Source organism: Pseudophryne corroboree, chromosome 1, assembly GCF_028390025.1.
Source record: "Pseudophryne corroboree isolate aPseCor3 chromosome 1, aPseCor3.hap2, whole genome shotgun sequence".
NCBI lineage: Eukaryota > Metazoa > Chordata > Amphibia > Anura > Myobatrachidae > Pseudophryne > Pseudophryne corroboree.
Window position 1 is genome coordinate 1,140,461,632 of NC_086444.1, and position 16,320 is coordinate 1,140,477,951.

Consider the following 16,320-nt stretch of genomic DNA (forward strand, 5'->3'; position numbering starts at 1 on the left):
ACTTAAGGTCCATACACATTAGACGATGTCGCTCTGTGCCCTTAACAGTCATCTACTTTGAGGTTAAAATAAATTGTTAGTTTTGTCCTTCTATGTGTTCCAGCACAAATTAAGCCGATTAATACTAAATTAGGGAGATCTCATTATTCCTTACCTGAGTAAGTTCTCTGATAGCTCCACACGTCTCCTTCCAGTCTGAATACCCCACGGACTCTTCATTTTCCCAATTTAAGCTCTGCACGTGGAGACTGGATCAGCAGTTTTGTAATTCAGCGCCATATTTACACTCCCCCTTTTCTAACCAGTCCTACCGGCTTATGTTCTGCTGTTTCTCCCGAGATTTCCTCCATCCACCTTAAATGTAAACTCAGAGGATGGCAATAATGAACAAACAGCACATTTTTGGTGTGTTATAGTTTATTTAAAAAGTTGCCATCATTATGTTTTCAGATATATAGATGCGCAAATACTTGTCAAAGTGTTGCTGGACTGTGGCCCATTATAACAATGCCGCACATGTATGCTCATCTCTACATAATCCTTCCTCTTACCCGTTTTGGGCCAGCAATCCTGACTACTACTGTACTTATGTACAAAAAAGGGAGCGACTGGGCACTGGGATATAGTCAATTACAGATATTATTGAAACCAAAGGCGGACAATTATTAGGAAAAGGGGGGATACCATCCTTAAGTAATAGTCCTTATTTGGTGGTGCGCCCAGAGCCAGGGAGTACAAGTACTAGCAGTGGGAGAAAAAGAAAGCTCTTCTGTGGGCGCACTCTTAGAAAAGGAAAAAGAAAATTCTTAAATAGAAAAAGATTATGTTAAAACAGAAGTTGTTTAATTAATTAATTAAGAATAATTATCCTTCTACGATCCTAAGGAAAAATGCACAGAAAGTGCAAAGAGATTTTTACAAAATTATGTTAAAATGTTCTGGTCTGTAAATCATGAAGAGAAGATTTAGAAAGGTTGCAGACACTGTATAGTCTGACACCCGATTCTCCTGACCAGTACAGATAATCTGTATTAATGGGACCCACGGAGGAGGTCGGTGTACATATTTTATCATAGAAAGACTGATTACATTGGGTCAATACTATGCACTTTGTTAGTTACCCATGAAATCATATGGCATAAATTCAGATTGGATGTCTGGCTGTGCTCATGAGAAATAGATCCTCATGAAGGAGGATATAAAAAGAAAGAAAGAAAAATAAAGAGAGGCTGAAGAAAGTATAGATAGTGGTGATACTGCTGTTGGTGTCCACCCTTCAGAGGAAGGGAAATAGTTCCTATCCTACAACACCGGGTATTCCCAGGGAGTCTCCTCTCGTGGTACTAACCCAGCCCAACGCTGTTTAGCTTCCAAGATCGGACGAGATCGGGCACAAGAAGCGTGGTATGATAGTAGGAGGGATATCTACCAATGAGAGTGCACCTATATATGAAAGTATAAGATGATAGAAAAATAGAACAGGTAATAGGTGGATCTGCTTTCCACGTTAGGCAGAGTAAAATGACTGTCACACCGTGGCGCCGTGTACCCTGGATCGGGGATGAGAGTCCACTAGACAATAGTCAGTTAGGAAAATGAAGAAAAAAGTATATAGATGGAGTTAAATAACCATTCAATATTTAGGAAATATACAATGACGAAGAAAAAATCAAAGTGAGTTACAAAAACCAGAGACAAGCTGACTATGCAGTCTTTGTATGCATTCAATATTTGACAAAGATAAATAACCCGTGCGCGATTGAAAATGGGGATTGCTGCATCTGATAAAAAATATTGTGTGAGGCTGATATAAAAAATCAGAAAGTAAGTGATCACAAGAATAAGCACTTATAATAAAGTATATTGCTTAAGGCCAATAGAATCCTGTAGTATCAAAAGTTAGGGATCACCCTCTAATCACCCAGACAGATGAACTGGGTTAAACACAGAGTCATTATTATTGTGTGTGTAGATACCTCCTAAGAGATATATGAATATATCATGCATCAACAATGAGTGCCTATATTAGAAATTAAGCACATTATTAGCTTATGTTGACAATAAGAACCTATATACACATCTAGTCAAAAAAATATAACGATTATTGATGTTGGCAAAAAAGCCAAAATACTCAAAAGATCAGACGCAGCAGGTAGATGATAAATAGAGAAGCCTCCATGCGCAGGTCCCGCTGTGGAATCCGTAGAAAACGCGTTTCGCCCGCGGGCTTGTTCACTTCCGGGAAGTGAACAAGCCCGCGGGCGAAACGCGTTTTCTACGGATTCCACAGCGGGACCTGCGCATGGAGGCTTCTCTATTTATCATCTACCTGCTGCGTCTGATCTTTTGAGTATTTTGGCTTTTTTGCCAACATCAATAATCGTTATATTTTTTTGACTAGATGTGTATATAGGTTCTTATTGTCAACATAAGCTAATAATGTGCTTAATTTCTAATATAGGCACTCATTGTTGATGCATGATATATTCATATATCTCTTAGGAGGTATCTACACACACAATAATAATGACTCTTTGTGTTTAACCCAGTTCATCTGTCTGGGTGATTAGAGGGTGATCCCTAACTTTTGATACTACAGGATTCTATTGGCCTTAAGCAATATACTTTATTATAAGTGCTTATTCTTGTGATCACTTACTTTCTGATTTTTTATATCAGCCACATACAATATTTTTATCAGATGCAGCAATCCCCATTTTCAATCGCGCACGGGTTATTTATCTTTGTCAAATATTGAATGCATACAAAGACTGCATAGTCAGCTTGTCTTTGGTTTTTGTAACTCACTTTGATTTTTTCTTCGTCTTTGTATATTTCCTAAATATTGAATGGTTATTTAACTCCATCTATATACTTTTTTCTTCATTTTCCTAACTGACTATTGTCTAGTGGACTCTCATCCCCGATCCAGGGTACACGGCGCCACGGTGTGACAGTCATTTTACTCTGCCTAACGTGGAAAGCAGATCCACCTATTACCTGTTCTATTTTTCTATCATCTTATACTTTCATATATAGGTGCACTCTCATTGGTAGATATCCCTCCTACTATCATACCACGCTTCTTGTGCCCGATCTCGTCCGATCTTGGAAGCTAAACAGCGTTGGGCTGGGTTAGTACCACGAGAGGAGACTCCCTGGGAATACCCGGTGTTGTAGGATAGGAACTATTTCCCTTCCTCTGAAGGGTGGACACCAACAGCAGTATCACCACTATCTATACTTTCTTCAGCCTCTCTTTATTTTTCTTTCTTTCTTTTTATATCCTCCTTCATGAGGATCTATTTCTCATGAGCACAGCCAGACATCCAATCTGAATTTATGCCATATGATTTCATGGGTAACTAACAAAGTGCATAGTATTGACCCAATGTAATCAGTCTTTCTATGATAAAATATGTACACCGACCTCCTCCGTGGGTCCCATTAATACAGATTATCTGTACTGGTCAGGAGAAACGGGTGTCAGACTATACAGTGTCTGCAACCTTTCTAAATCTTCTCTTCATGATTTACAGACCAGAACATTTTAACATAATTTTGTAAAAATCTCTTTGCACTTTCTGTGCATTTTTCCTTAGGATCGTAGAAGGATAATTATTCTTAATTAATTAAACAACTTATGTTTTAACATAATCTTTTTCTATTTAAGAATTTTCTTTTTCCTTTTCTAAGAGTGCGCCCACAGAAGAGCTTTCTTTTTCTCCCACTGCTAGTACTACTGTACTTATTCAGGCCTTAATTTACAAATGTAAGTCATGGGAGGAAGATGATGGTGATACTGAGCGTAAATCACATTTGTACGTTTTAGCTCTTTAATAATTTTCCATATCATATGTGCTTAACAAGTGTAGAAGGTATCCTATTGAAAGAATGGATGGTACATCACTGCTCCCTCACCCTTGGACAGAGAGATAAAGGGGCAGATTTATTAAGCTCGGTGAAGTGATAAAGTGGAAGGTGATAAATGCCAGCCAATCAGATCCTAACTTCCATGTTACAGGCTGGGTTTGAAAAATGACAGGTAGGAGCTGACTGGCTGGTCCTTTATCACCTTCCACTTTATCACTTCACTGAGCTTAATAAATCTGCCCCAAAGTAGCAACCAATCAGCTCCTAACTGTCATTTTTTAAACACAGACTGTAAACATGGCAGTTAGTAGCTGCAATTGGCTAGTACTTTATCTTTCTCCACTTTATCATTTTCCAAGGGTTAATACATCTCCGCCAAGATGTGAAAACATTGTTTTAACTTTTTTTTTTTTTTAAGTTAAATAAAATCACTGGCAGTGCTTAGTTTTCTCCTTTTACTTTTGTTGCAATTGGTTGCTGTATCTGGTGCATTTTGCCAAGGGTGATCAATAGGAAGTCTGACTTGAGATAAAACACATTGGTGATCATCCTGTGTGTCTATATGGTCATCAGTTTATCTATGTGAGAAGCCTACCAATTGAACAACCACATCTATATTATAAACTCTCTTCAGCACTGTGAACATGCCTGTGATAACATGGATGCGCAAACTGATCATTTGCATGCTTCCAAACCTGTCCAACCTTATCATAGTAGCAGTTTGCCTTATCTGTTACGTCAGTCAAACATCTGTTTAGGAAGTGTACCTCTCATCTCAATAGATTAGCCCAGCAGTTGGATTCCCGCACATTCCAAAACATTTCATGCAGCTTAAAGTGGGTTCCTAGCTCCCTGCAGGGGGTACCTGCACAGGAGTTAGCAAATAACACGTCAGTGAGTGAGCCCTGCCATTAAGTGTTTATAGAGAGACATCAATGAGCAGTCAGTGCTAGGTGATTGCTCCATGTATCTGCTCTATATATACCTGCACTTCCTCTGCAAGTGACTATGACTTCTGACCTGGGCTATACTTTGATGATTCTTCTGTGTGTTCCCCATACTTACCTACTCTCCCGGAAGCTGCGGGAGGCTCCCGTTTTTTGGGGTAGCCCCCCGCATCCCCGGAAGAGTGGGCAGGTCTCCCGCATCCTGCTCGCACCCTAGTGATGCGAGCAGGATGGAGAGATAACCTCCCGCATTCGCGGGTCCGTCGGGTGGAGAAGGGGTTAAAATGACGCAAATCGCGTCATTTTAGCGCCGCCCCCTTCCCGCGGACCCGCAAATTGCGTCATTTTCCGATACGGGGGGGCGGGGCTTGGTAATGTCACAGTCCGGCCCCGCCCCCCGAAGACACTGCAGCGTCTCCTCTCCGGGATTCTCCCGGAGAGGAGAAATAAAATGTAGGTAAGTATGGTGTTCCCTCTTTGTGATTACTGCATATCAACCTGTCCTGTCTTCTGACCTAACTCTGTTCAGCCCTTTTGTCTGTCTTTTTGGAAATAACTACTGTATCTGTTGCTACTTATGCTGCTTTCACATCGCAAAACCGCATTTGAAACGGTTCTTTAAACGGTTCTTAAAACGGGTCTGAGCAGTTAAACCCCCTTCACATCGCATGTTGTAACTAGAGATGAGCGGGTTCGGTTCCTCGGAATCCGAACCCCCCCGAACTTCAGCCTTTTTACACGGGTCCGAGGCAGACTCGGATCTTCCCGCTTTGCTCGGTTAACCCGAGCGCGCCCGAACGTCATCATCCCGCAGTCGGATTCTCGCGAGGCTCGTATTCTATCGCGAGACTCGGATTCTATATAAGGAGCCGCGCGTCGCCGCCATTTTCACACGTGCATTGAGATTGATAGGGAGAGGGCGTGGCTGGCGTCCTCTCCGTTAGAATAGATAGAGACACTTGAGTTGATTACTACTAACTTAGTAATTTTGGGGAGCATTAGGAGTACTCAGAGTGCAGAGTTTTGCTGATAGTTAGTTACTAGTGACTGACCACCACCAGTTTTATTTATTATTTAATATAATCCGTTCTCTGCCTGAAAAAAACCGATACACAGTCACATACCATATCTGTGCTCAGCCTCAGTGTGCTGCATGATATATCTATGTATATCTGACTGTGCTGAGTGCTCACTGCTCACACAGCTGAATTGTGGGGGAGACTGGGGTGCAGTTATAGCAGGAGTACAGTGCACACTTTTGCTGCCAGTGTGACTGACCAGTGACCACCAGTATATTGTCTGCCTGAAAAAGTTAAACACTCCTCTGGTGTTTTTTTTTTTTTACTCTATAAACGCATTCTGCTGACAGTGTCCAGCAGGTCCGTCATTCATTATATTATATAAATATTTACCTGCAGTAGTGTTATATTTTTTTTGTTCATCTCTATCATCTTTATCATCTCTATATTAGCAGACGCAGTACGGTAGTCCACGGCTGTGGCTACCTCTGTGTCGTCAGTGCTCATCCATAATTGTATACCTACCTGTGGTGGGTTTTTTTTTTCTATCTTCTTCATACTAGTAGTTTAGGAGTCTGCTGACAGTGTCCAGCAGGTCCGTCATTATATTATATATACCTGCAGTAGTGATATATATATATATTTTTTATATCATTATCATCTCTATATTAGCAGACGCAGTACGGTAGTCCACGGCTGTGGCTACCTCTGTGTCGTCAGTGCTCGTCCATAATTGTATACCTACCTGTGGTGGGGTTTTTTTTTCTATCTTCTTCATACTAGTAGTTTAGGAGTCTGCTGACAGTGTCCAGCAGGTCCGTCATTATATTATATATACCTGCAGTAGTGATATATATATATTTTTTATATCATTATCATCTCTATACTAGCAGACGCAGTACGGTAGTCCACGGCTGTGGCTACCTCTGTGTCGTCAGTGCTCGTCCATAATTGTATACCTACCTGTGGTGGGTTTTTTTTTTTCTATCTTCTTCATACTAGTAGTTTAGGAGTCTGCTGACAGTGTCCAGCAGGTCCGTCATTATATTATATATACCTGCAGTAGTGATATATATATATTTTTTATATCATTATCATCTCTATACTAGCAGACGCAGTACGGTAGTCCATGGCTGTAGCTACCTCTGTGTCGTCAGTGCTCGTCCATAATTGTATACCTACCTGTGGTGGGGTTTTTTTTTCTATCTTCTTCATACTAGTAGTTTAGGAGTCTGCTGACAGTGTCCAGCAGGTCCGTCATTATATTATATATACCTGCAGTAGTGATATATATATATTTTTTATATCATTATCATCTCTATACTAGCAGACGCAGTACGGTAGTCCACGGCTGTGGCTACCTCTGTGTCGTCAGTGCTCGTCCATAATTGTATACCTACCTGTGGTGGGTTTTTTTTTTCTATCTTCTTCATACTAGTAGTTTAGGAGTCTGCTGACAGTGTCCAGCAGGTCCGTCATTATATTATATATACCTGCAGTAGTGATATATATATATATTTTTATATCATTATCATCTCTATACTAGCAGACGCAGTACAGTAGTCCACGGCTGTAGCTACCTCTGTGTCGTCAGTGCTCGTCCATAATTGTATACCTACCTGTGGTGTGGTTTTTTTTTCTATCTTCTTCATACTAGTAGTTTAGGAGTCTGCTGACAGTGTCCAGCAGGTCCGTCATTATATTATATATACCTGCAGTAGTGATATATATATATATTTTATATCATTATCATCTCTATACTAGCAGACGCAGTACGGTAGTCCACGGCTGTAGCTACCTCTGTGTCGTCAGTCACTCGTCATCCATAAGTATACTAGTATCCATCCATCTCCATTGTTTACCCGAGGTGCCTTTTAGTTGTGCATATTAAAATATGGAGAACAAAAATGTTGAGGTTCCAAAAATAGGGAAAGATCAAGATCCACTTCCACCTCGTGCTGAAGCTGCTGCCACTAGTCATGGCCGAGACGATGAAATTCCATCAACGTCGTCTGCCAAGGCCGATGCCCAATGTCATAGTACAGAGCATGTAAAATCCAAATCACAAAACATCAGTAAAAAAAGGACTCAAAAATCTAAAATAAAATCGTCGGAGGAGAAGCGTAAACTTGCCAATATGCCATTTACCACACGGAGTGGCAAGGAACGGCTGAGGCCCTGGCCTATGTTCATGGCTAGTGGTTCAGCTTCACATGAGGATGGAAGCACTCAGCCTCTCGCTAGAAAAATGAAAAGACTTAAGCTGGCAAAAGCACAGCAAAGAACTGTGCGTTCTTCGAAATCACAAATCCACAAGGAGAGTCCAATTGTGTCGGTTGCGATGCCTGACCTTCCCAACACTGGACGTGAAGAGCATGCGCCTTCCACCATTTGCACGCCCCCTGCAAGTGCTGGAAGGAGCACCCGCAGTCCAGTTCCTGATAGTCAGATTGAAGATGTCAGTGTTGAAGTACACCAGGATGAGGAGGATATGGGTGTTGCTGGTGCTGGGGAGGAAATTGACAAGGAGGATTCTGATGGTGAGGTGGTTTGTTTAAGTCAGGCACCCGGGGAGACACCTGTTGTCCGTGGGAGGAATATGGCCATTGACATGCCTGGTGAAAATACCAAAAAAATCAGCTCTTCGGTGTGAAAGTATTTCAACAGAAATGCGGACAACAGGTGTCAAGCCGTGTGTTGCCTTTGTCAAGCTGTAATAATAAGTAGGGGTAAGGACGTTAACCACCTCGGAACATCCTCCCTTATACGTCACCTGCAGCGCATTCATCATAAGTCAGTGACAAGTTCAAAAACTTTGGGCGACAGCGGAAGCAGTCCACTGACCAGTAAATCCCTTCCTCTTGTAACCAAGCTCACGCAAACCACCCCACCAACTCCCTCAGTGTCAATTTCCTCCTTCCCCAGGAATGCCAATAGTCCTGCAGGCCATGTCACTGGCAATTCTGACGAGTCCTCTCCTGCCTGGGATTCCTCCGATGCATCCTTGAGTGTAACGCCTACTGCTGCTGGCGCTGCTGTTGTTGCTGCTGGGAGTCGATGGTCATCCCAGAGGGGAAGTCGTAAGACCACTTTTACTACTTCCACCAAGCAATTGACTGTCCAACAGTCCTTTGCGAGGAAGATGAAATATCACAGCAGTCATCCTGCTGCAAAGCGGATAACTGAGGCCTTGGCATCCTGGGCGGTGAGAAACATGGTTCCGGTATCCATCATTACTGCAGAGCCAACTATAGACTTGTTTGAGGTACTGTGTCCCCGGTACCAAATACCATCTAGGTTCCATTTCTCTAGGCAGGCGATACCGAAAATGTACACAGACCTCAGAAAAAGACTCACCAGTGTCCTAAAAAATGCAGTTGTACCCAATGTCCACTTAACCACGGACATGTGGACAAGTGGAGCAGGGCAGACTCAGGACTATATGACTGTGACAGCCCACTGGGTAGATGTATTGACTCCCGCCGCAAGAACAGCAGCGGCGGCACCAGTAGCAGCATCTCGCAAACGCCAACTCTTTCCTAGGCAGGCTACGCTTTGTATCACCGCTTTCCAGAATACGCACACAGCTGAAAACCTTTTACGGCAACTGAGGAAGATCATCGCAGAATGGCTTACCCTAATTGGACTCTCCTGTGGATTTGTGGCATCGGACAACGCCAGCAATATTGTGTGTGCATTAAATCTGGGCAAATTCCAGCACGTCCCATGTTTTGCACATTCCTTGAATTTGGTGGTGCAGAATTATTTAAAAAACGACAGGGGCGTGCAAGAGATGCTGTCGGTGGCCTGAAGAATTGCGGGACACTTTCGGCGTACAGGCACCACGTACAGAAGACTGGAGCAACACCAAAAACGCCTGAACCTGCCCTGCCATCATCTGAAGCAAGAAGTGGTAACGAGGTGGAATTCAACCCTCTATATGCTTCAGAGGTTGGAGGAGCAGCAAAAGGCCATTCAAGCCTATACAACTGACCACGATATAGGAGGTGGAATGCACCTGACTCAAGCGCAGTGGAGAATTATTTCAACGTTGTGCAAGGTTCTGCAACCTTTTGAACTTGCCACGCGTGAAGTCAGTTCAGACACTGCCAGCCTGAGTCAGGTCATTCCCCTCATCAGGCTTTTGCAGAAGAATCTGGAGACATTGAAGGAGGAGCTAACACTGAGCGATTCCGCTAGGCATGTGGGACTTGTGGATGGAGCCCGTAATTCGCTTAACAAGGATTCACGGGTGGTCAATCTGTTGAAATCAGAGCACTACATTTTGGCCACCGTGCTCGATCCTAGATTTAAAACCTACGTTGTATCTCTCTTTCCGGCAGACACAAGTCTGCAGGGGTTCAAAGACCTGCTGGTGAGCAAATTGTCAAGTCAAGCGGAACGCGACCTGTCAACATCTCCTCCTTCACATTCTCCCGCAACTGGGGGTGCGAGGAAAAGGCTCAGAATTCCGAGCCCACCCGCTGGCGGTGATGCAGGGCAGTCTGGAACGACTGCTGATGCTGACATCTGGTCCGGACTGAAGGACCTGCCAACGATTACGGACATGTCGTCTACTGTCACTGCATATGATTCTCTCACCATTGAAAGAATGGTGGAGGATTATATGAGTGACCGCATCCAAGTAGGCACGTCAGACAGTCCGTACGTATACTGGCAGGAAAAAGAGGCAATTTGGAGGCCCTTGCACAAACTGGCTTTATTCTACCTAAGTTGCCCTCCCACAAGTGTGTACTCCGAAAGAGTGTTTAGTGCCGCCGCTCACCTTGTCAGCAATCGGCGTACGAGGTTACTTCCAGAAAATGTGGAGAAGATGATGTTCATTAAAATGAATTATAATCAATTCCTCCATGGAGACATTCACCAGCAGCAATTGCCTCCACAAAGTACACAGGGAGCTGTGATGGTGGATTCCAGTGGGGACGAATTGATAATCTGTGAGGAGGGGGATGTACACGGTGATGAATCGGAGGATGATGATGAGGTGGACATCTTGCCTCTGTAGAGCCAGTTTGTGCAAGGAGAGATTAATTGCTTCTTTTTTGGTGGGGGTCCAAACCAACCTGTCATTTCAGTCACAGTCGTGTGGCAGACCCTGTCACTGAAATGATGGGTTGGTTAAAGTGTGCATGTCCTGTTTATACAACATAAGGGTGGGTGGGAGGGCCCAAGGACAATTCCATCTTGCACCTCTTTTTTCTTTCATTTTTCTTTGCGTCATGTGCTGTTTGGGGAGTGTTTTTTGGAAGGGCCATCCTGCGTGACACTGCAGTGCCACTCCTAGATGGGCCAGGTGTTTGTGTCGGCCACTAGGGTCGCTTATCTTAGTCACACAGCTACCTCATTGCGCCTCTTTTTTTTCTTCTTTGCGTCATGTGCTGTTTGGGGAGTATTTTTTGGAAGGGCCATCCTGCGTGACACTGCAGTGCCACTCCTAGATGGGCCAGGTGTTTGTGTCGGCCACTAGGGTCACTTATCTTAGTCACACAGCTACCTCATTGCGCCTCTTTTTTTTCTTCTTTGCGTCATGTGCTGTTTGGGGAGTATTTTTTGGAAGGGCCATCCGGCCTGACACTGCAGTGCCACTCCTAGATGGGCTAGGTGTTTGTGTCGACCACTAGGGTCGCTTAGCTTACTCACACAGCTACCTCATTGCGCCTCTTTTTTTCTTTGCGTCATGTGCTGTTTGGGGAGTGTTTTTTGGAAGGGCCATCCTGCGTGACACTGCAGTGCCACTCCTAGATGGGCCCGGTGTTTGTGTCGGCCACTTGGGTCGCTGAGCTTAGTCACACAGCTACCTCATTGCGCCTCTTTTTTTCTTTGCTTCATGTGCTGTTTGGGGAGTGTTTTTTGGAAGGGCCATCCTGCGTGACACTGCAGTGCCACTCCTAGATGGGCCAGGTGTTTGTGTCGGACACTTGGGTCGCTGAGCTTAGTCATCCAGCGACCTCGGTGCAAATTTTAGGACTAAAAATAATATTGTGAGGTGTGAGGTGTTCAGAATAGACTGAAAATGAGTGGAAATTATGGTTATTGAGGTTAATAATACTTTGGGATCAAAATGACCCCCAAATTCTATGATTTAAGCTGTTTTTTAGGGTTTTTTGAAAAAAACACCCGAATCCAAAACACACCCGAATCCGACAAAAAAAATTCGGTGAGGTTTTGCCAAAACGCGTTCGAACCCAAAACACGGCCACGGAACCGAACCCAAAACCAAAACACAAAACCCGAAAAATTTACGGTGCACATCTCTAGTTGTAACCAGTATATTACCATTTCATTACCGTTTTGGTACCTTTCACACTGAACCCGTTTCACCCATACAAAACAGTGGTTGTCATTTTAAATGTTTATTTCCTGCTTCTGCCTGGTGAGATCACACATGGAGACAGCCTATCACCTTCTGGGGCTTGCAAATACCGTTTCAGACCCTTTCACACTGCACAATTAAACGGGTCTGAAACGGGTAGGACCCTGCTTTTTTACCGTTTCAAAATACCGGTATTTTGTAAACGGTAAATTGAAGGTGACCCTTTCACATCGCAGCTCGAACCGTTTAGGAAGCCAGTAAAAACGGCAAATTACCGGGTACAAGCTGCGGTGTGAAAGGGGTATCATTTAGCTATCTCTGCTAAACTGTCACTCCTGGACCACTGCTACTATTGGTGGCAATGCCAGACTGCAAGAGACGTGAGCAACACCTAAAAATGCATACACATATAAGGTTGGTCACTGTATATTACCATTTTCCTTGCACAGTGGAGTTCAACATTGAAATTGGTAACTTATCCATTTTGCCCGTGAGATCCGGTCTTTGATTCATCATCTGTGGTCAATGACTAGTAAGAAACATTTTGGCTCATTTATATTTGTTTGGCCAATACTGGAACTTTAAGCTCTATTTAATTTCACACTGCAATATAGTTGTACAGTCCATGATCGTTGTGCTTTAGGCTGTAAAGCCTGTTTGAAATATCAGCCAATGTAATGTAGAATATTTATAGAGCTGTGCAAATACAAAATATTGTTTTTGAGGTTTTTTTTTTAATATTAAAGGGAACGTTAGAAATACATTACAGGTAGATGGCTTGCATGAAAACTCTCCCTTAAAAAACATTTATGTAAAAATTGCAAAATTTGTGGAATAGAGGCTCTACCATAAAAGGGGTAGTAAGATGGGTATTGTTTTCAGAGGTTGTTTATGTGCTGATTACATACTATTACATTTCATCAAAGTCCCAAAGCAGATGCTAAAACTAGGGCTTTTCAAGTTTAGAACAACAACATGTGGACAATTTACTGGCACTCCACCCATAGATAATTATACAGCTGCCAGGTTTCTGATCTGTCCAGACAGCAAATGTGACAGCGGAACATGCAGATACACTATGGCATGTTTGTAAATGGGAGATCCTACAGCAGGCTCTCCGGATGATATGGAGCTATATACAGTATATATGTTACACACTGCTGTAGCTTACAAGGATGGCCAATCATTTTCAATAGAAAAAAAAACTATTTACAGAACCAGAATTCTCCCCAGACCTTCAGGTTCTGTCAATTATATATTTGTTTTAGCGTTTCATTAGTTTCTTAGAGACAGGGCCTGATGAAGGGTTACAGCTGCCCTAGGCTAATACAGAAGTACCCCCCCTTCACCACCACCAATTTTTTCACCCATATTCAGCTAAAAATCTGTAATTATGTGTCAAAATTGACCACAGATTCAATTATTGTTTGCTGATACAAATTGTATTTTTTTTTATTCTATAGTCTAAATGATACATTAAATATAGTAGTCAAACTTACCGTTTAATGGTTTCTATAGCACATAAAGGGGCTACTAGGATACAAAAATGCATAAATGTTTAACTGTTTTCATTAAAAACTTGCAATTAAATGTTGTAAAACAAGCAGCAGGCAGCATAAGCGATGTGTTAGCTGCAGGTGCAGTCTGTGTGCTTAGCCTGATCTTGGGGCTAATTCTGAAATGATCGCAGCAGGAATTTTGTTAGCAGTTGGGCAAAACCATGGAGGTCATTCCGAGTTGTTCGCTCGCAAGGCGATTTTAGCAGAGTTGCTCATGCTAAGCTGCCGCCTACTGGGAGTGAATCTTAGCATCTTAAAATTGCGAACGACGTATTCGCAATATTGCGATTACACACCTCGTAGCAGTTTCCGAGTAGCTTCAGACTTACTCGGCATCTGCGATCAGTTCAGTGCTTGTCGTTCCTGGTTTGACGTCACAAACACACCCAGCGTTCGCCCAGACACTCCTCCGTTTCTCCGGCCACTCCTGCGTTTTTTCCGGAAACGGTAGCGTTTTTTCCCACACGCCCATAAAACGTCCTGTTTCCGCCCAGTAACACCCATTTCCTGTCAATCACATTACAATCACCAGAACGATGAAAAAGCCGTGAGTAAAAATCCAAACTTCATAGCAAATTTACTTGGCGCAGTCGCAGTGCTGACATTGCGCATGCGCATTAAGCGGAAAAACGCTGCGATGCGAAGAAATTTTCCGAGCGAACGACTCGGAATGACCTCCTATGTGCACTGCAGGGGAAGGCAGATTTAACATGTGCAGAGAGAGTTAGATTTGGGTGTGGTGTGTTCAATCTGCAATCTAATTTGCAGTGTAAAAATAAAGCAGCCAGTATTTACCATGCACAGAAACAAAATAACCCACCCAAATCTAAGGGTGTGTACACACGGTGAGATTTTTTCTTCCGATTCTGACTATATAGTCAAAATCGGAAGAAAAGTTAGTGCAGATCGCAAGGTGACAATCACCTTGCGATGCCGATTCGATGCCGATGCGCGGTCCCGCGCGGTCGGCATCGAAAGAAAAGATAGACTGTGCAGGCAAGTCAATTTTGACTATCTCTATAGAAGAGATAGTCAAAATTGACACTTAGCCAAAATCGCACATAGCCAGTATCGCAAGCACACTCATTATGTGCTTGCGATACTGACTATGTGCCGACCCAGGCCCCTGTCGCTGAGTGAGAATCGGGCATAGCCTTACTCTTTCTGCACATGTTATATCTGCCTCCCCTGTAGTGCACATGGTTTTGCCCAACTGCTAACAAAATTCCTGCTGCGATCAACTTGGAATTACCCCCCATGTGCACTGCAGGGGGGGCAGATATAACAATAACATGTGCAGATAGAGTTAGATTTGGGTGGGTTATTTTGTTTCTGTGCAGGGTAAATACTGGCTGCTTTATTTTTACACTGCAATTTAGATTTCAGTTTGAACACACCCCACCCAAATCTTACTCTCTCTGCACATGTTATATCTGCCCACCCTGCAGTGCACATGGGGGGTAATTCCAAGTTGATCGCAGCAGGAAATTTTTTAGCAGTTGGGCAAAACCATGTGCACTGCAGGTGTGGCAGATATAATATTTGCAGAGAGAGTTAGATTTGGGTGGGTTATTTTATTTCTGTGCAGGGTAAATACTGGCTGCTTTATTTTTACACTGCACATTAGATTGCAGATTGAACACACCACACCCAAATCTAACTCTCTCTGCACATGTTATATCTGCCTCCCCTGTAGTGCACGTGGTTTTGCCCAGTTGCTAACAGAATTCCTGCTGCGATCAACTTGGAATTACCCCCATGGTTTTGACCATCTGCTAACAAATTTGCTGCTGCGATCAATTCAGAATTAGGCCCCTCGTGCGATGCTAACCAAGCTGAGCGTAAGTACCGCACTAAGGGGGTCATTCCGAGTTGATAGCTCGCTAGCAACTTTTTGCAGCGCTGCGATCAGGTTAAATCTCGGCAATACTGCGCATGTGTATGCACCGCAATGCGCAGGGGCGTCTTACGGGTACAAAGAGGATCGGTGCTGGGCGATGGATTTAACGAAGAATCCATTCGCACAGCCGATCGCAAGGTGATTGACAGAAAGAGGGCGTTTGTGGGTGTCAATTGACCATTTTCTGGCAGTGTTTGCAAAAACGCAGGCGTGCCCAAGCGTTTGCAGGGCGGGTGTCTGACGTCAATTCCAGGACCAAAAAGACTGAAGTGATCACAGCGGCTGAGTAAGTCCAGAGCTACTCAGAAACTGCATAAAAAAAAAATTGTGCCGTCGGCTGCAACAGCGTTCGCACACTTGCAAAGCGAAAATACACTCCCCCATAGGCGGCGACTAGAGATGAGCGGGTTCGGCTCTCAGAGAACCGAACCCTACTGAACTTCACCATTCGAGTACGGTTCCGAGCCAGGCTCAGGTTTTCCCGCCTGACTCGGAAACCCGAACAAGGCAAAACGTCATCATCCCGCTGTTGGATTCTCGCGGGATTTGGATTCCATATAAGGAGCTGCGCATTCCCGCCATTTTCACTCCGGCATTGGAGAGTGTACAGAGAGGACGTGTCTCCGTTCTCTCAGTGTCCGTGGCTTGTGCTGAATCTGTCCAGTCACAGTGCTTGTGTCCTCTGCTG

The 16,320-nt window shown here is 43.6% G+C and overlaps 2 pseudogenes; one reads left to right on the forward strand and one right to left on the reverse strand.

Moving 5' to 3' along the window:
- Window positions 1–1,299: 1,299 nt before the first annotated feature.
- Window positions 1,300–1,418, reverse strand: LOC134959039 (5S ribosomal RNA; annotated as a pseudogene).
- Window positions 1,419–3,064: 1,646 nt separating this feature from the next.
- On the forward strand, window positions 3,065–3,183 carry LOC134959161 (5S ribosomal RNA; annotated as a pseudogene).
- Window positions 3,184–16,320: the final 13,137 nt, after the last annotated feature.